The following is a 4,482-nucleotide window of genomic DNA, read 5'->3' on the forward strand; positions in this document are numbered from 1 at the left end:
TTATATATGTAATATATATGTTATATATAATATAGATACCTTATCTATATAATATATATACACCTTATGTATACAATATATATATATATATATATACACTTTATATAAAGTATTCTATGATATATAAAAATACAAAAGAGAAAGACTGGTATAACTTGTACAATGTGTATACCCACTGTATAATTCAAGAAATAACATGTTACCAGCATTCTGGAGGCCCAGGTACCACCCCCCAGATTGCATTGCTCCCTCTGTCATGAATTTGATGTTCAGTATTTCCATGTATTTATTTACTCTTTTATTACATAGATAGATACCTGAATCATAATAGTGTCTGTTTGAATCTTATATTTCAATCTTATGTAAATGATGGACATGACACCAAAAGTATCTTAAATGATTAGAAAAACAACACATGTATTTCTATAAATATTTCTCTCCGTGTATGTCTCTCTATATTTCAGCAACTTGATTTTTTTCTACTCAACATTATTTTTCTGGCAGTAATTCATGCTGATAACTAAATGTTCATTATTTTTCACTGTCCAGTGGAACTTCATTACATATTCATTTAATTTTCCTTTTGTTGAACTATTACAAATAAAGCTGCTATTCTTGAAAATGTTTTTGGAGTATAGTATATGTGTTTAACATATAGTTTTATAACACATGTATCTCAGTACAAGTCCTAGGTTATACGATAAATACAACTTCGACTCTATGTGGTTTTTTCTTCCAAGTGGTTAGTATAATTTACACGTAAATCATTACTTTGTAAGAGTTCCTGTTCTGGATTTTTTTTGTCAGTACTTACTGTGAGAATTTTTATCTTTTAATCGTTTGATAAGGTTAAATTGTATCTCAATGTGGTTGTAATCGACATTGAGTGATTAAACAAAAGTTTGTGTTTATACACTTTTGAAAACTATAAATCTTCCTCTAAACTCTGTTTCAGCTGCAATCCACAAGTTATGTGTTATGTATTCATTCAGCTTAAAATATATCTAATTTCCATTTAACATAAGACTTATTTAGAGGTACATGGCTTACTTTCAAAATAATTTCTTGACGATCTAGTTACCTTCCTATTTATGATTTCTTATTTAATTCTGCTGTGGTCACACTAAATAACCTGTATGATTTTAGTTCTTTGAAATTTGTTGAAACTTTGTTTATGGCATAGCATATTACGTGTACTGATGAATGGTTAATTTCGTAAATGGTCTATTTTGTCAAATGTTCCATGTGCACTTATAAAGAATGTTCATTGTGTAAAGGTTGGGCCGAGGGTTCTATAGGTGTATATCTGGCCAAGTTGATTAATTGTATTTTTAAGTCTCTTGTACCCTTACTTCTCATTACTTGTTTTATTAGTTACCAACAGTGAGGTATTAAAATACACAGGTATAGCCGTGAGCTTACCTATTTCTCCTTTTAGTTTTGTAAACTTCATACAACTTGAGGTTATGGTGTTAAGTGTATACAGTGTTAGTATGGATGGTCTTCAATTTACGATGGTTTCGCTTAACAGTTTTTCAACTTTACACTGGTGTGAAAGTGATGCACATTCACTAGAAACTGTACTTCACACTGTATTTTGATCTTTCCCCCGGGATAGTGACATGTGGCACAGTACTCTGTCTTGATGCTGGCCAGTGACACAAGCCTCCACTCCGTGTAGAACTGTTCCTTCCCCATACACCCAGTCCATTTTTTACTTTGAGTACGGTATTTAGTGAATTACATGAGATGTTCAATACTTTATTATGAAATAGGCTTTGTGTTAGATAGTTTTGCCCAACTGTAGGTTAATCTAAGTGTTCTGAGGACATTTAAGGTAGGCTAGGTTAAGCTATGATGTTTGGTAGGTTAGATGTATTAAATGCATTTTCTTTTTTTTAAGATTTTTATTTATTTATTTATTTATTTTAAATATATGAAGTTTATTGTCAAATTGGTTTCCATACAACACCCAGTGCTCGTCCCAAAAGATGCCCTCTTCACTACCCATCATCCACCCTCCCACCCCCCATCAGCCCTCAGTTTGTTCTCATTTTTTAAGAGTCTCTTAGGCTTTGGCTCTCTCCAACTCTAACCTCTTTTTTTTCTTCCTTCCCCTCCCCCGTGGGTTCCTGTTAAGTTTCTTAGGACCCACATAAGAGTGAAAACATATGGTATCTGTCTTTCTCTGTATGGCTTATTTCACTTAGCATCACACTCTCCAGTTCCCTCCACGTTGCTACAAAGGGCCATATTTCATTCTTTCTCATTGCCACATAGTACTCCGTTGTGTATATAAACCACAATTTCTTTATCCATTCATCATCTGATGGACATTTAGGCTCTTTCCATAATTTGGCTATTGTTGAGAGTGCTGCTATAAGCATTGGGGTACAAGTGCCCCTATGCATCAGTACTCCTGTATCCCTTGGGTAAATTGCTAGTGGTGCTACTGCTGGGTCATAGGGTAGGTCTATTTTTAATTTTTTGAGGAACCTCCACACTGTTTTCCAGAGCGGCTGCACCAGTTTGCATTCCCACCAACAGTGCAAGAGGGTTCCCGTTTCTCCACATCCACTCCAGCATCTCTAGTCTCCTGATTTGTTCATTTTGGCCACTCTGACTGGCGTTAGGTGATACCTGAGTGTGGTTTTGATTTGTATTTCCCTGATGAGGAGCGACGTTGAGCATCTTTTCATGTGCCTGTTGGCCATCTGGATGTCTTCTTTAGAGAAGTGTCTATTCATGTTTTCTGCCCATTTCTTCACTGGATTATTTGTTTTTTGGGTGTGGAGTTCGGTGAGCTCTTTATAGATTTTGGATACTAGCCCTTTGTCCGATATGTCATTTGCAAATATCTTTTCCCATTCCGCTGGTTGCCTTTTAGTTTTGTTGATTGTTTCCTTTGTTGTGCAGAAGCTTTTTATCTTTATGAGGTCCTAATAGTTCATTTTTGCTTTTAATTCCCTTGCCTTTTAAGATTTTTAAATTGTAAGTAATCTCTCCACCCATCGTGGGGCTCGAACTCATGATCCTCTACTGACTGAGCCAGCCAGGCACCCCTTAAATGCATTTTAATTCACAATATTTCAATTTAAGATGGGATTATAGGGATAGAATGCTGTTAATAATATGTATTGATTAATACGTGAACATGCCTATTTAATCACCATCAAATACCAAGAGAAAACATCACCAGCCCTTCAGAAACATTCTTCATTCCCTCCCAGTTATTAATCCTAAACATAACCATATTAAATTTCTATCACTATTGATTACCTATGCCTGTTTTGAATTTTTTACAAATGGAATGAAACTATGTGTTTTGCTTCTTTCACTCAACATCTTGTTTGTGAAATTCATCCGTTTTGTTGCTTTGAGCGATAGTTGTATTTTTTTTTCATTTTCATAGAATGTTTCACAGTATGAGTAACACAATTTATTCTGTTCTTTAAAGACTTTGGGGTAGTTTGCTTTTTTTGCCAATAATAAATAGCACTGATCTGAAATTCTTGCATTTATCTTTTTATGACTTCTCTTTGCACTTCATTCTGTTATATACTTAGGAAATGCTAGTTCATTGGCTATGTATGTGTTTAGATTAGTAGATATTTGAAAATAATTTCCCAAAGTGGTTTGGGAACTAATAAATATTTACTCTTATTAACAAAGATAAAATTTCCATCTCTTCCTTTTTTTAAAAAAAAATTCTGCATGCTACAATGAAATTTTATTCCTGGAATTTCCCACCAAATGAAAAACTAGATAAGTCCTAGTCACTGTAACAACCAAAAGTTGTTCCACACATTTCTAAACTCACTTTGGAGAAAGTAAGTTTAACTTTGATAACTGCCTGACTATGTTTATGTTGGAAGGTCAAGTAAAATGAAGTAGGTATCCAGGAAATTTGCCAGAGTTTAAGGCAGTAGTGTAGGGGCTCCTAATATATGGGAGCCTTTTTTGCTATTTGATTGTACTCATCATAATGTTTTGTTATTATTTGTTTAGGTCTGTCTCCACATTTGACTCTAAGCTTCTTGAGTTGGCTTTATTTGCCTCTGTGGCTTGAACCAAGTGACACTCAATAAATATTTGTGGACTGAAAGAATTTCTGAATGCTTAATGCTATAATTAATCAGAACCCTGGCCTGGTTGAGAAAGGGAGAGATTGACAATAGGTATCCTGATGGGAAAATGAGGAGGTTAAAACTTTTGGTATCAGGAACATATATGAAAGTTTGCATGGAAAGAGAAACCAACCTCAGAAATAGAAGTTTAGTTCAGAGGCCCCAAGTAACCAAAATGTTATGTCTTGAATAGAATGTACTGAATGGAAAGGTCTCTTTTACTTTCCTTGAAGCCAGTCTTGTGATGTTGTTTCCAAGATTAACGTGTTTTCAAAAAGAGTTCATATTGGTTTCCACATTACCTATTTTGAACAGCAACAACACAGCGAACAATGAAACAATCATACAGATTCTG

The sequence above is a fragment of the Leopardus geoffroyi genome, chromosome B1 (assembly GCF_018350155.1).
Source record: "Leopardus geoffroyi isolate Oge1 chromosome B1, O.geoffroyi_Oge1_pat1.0, whole genome shotgun sequence".
NCBI lineage: Eukaryota > Metazoa > Chordata > Mammalia > Carnivora > Felidae > Leopardus > Leopardus geoffroyi.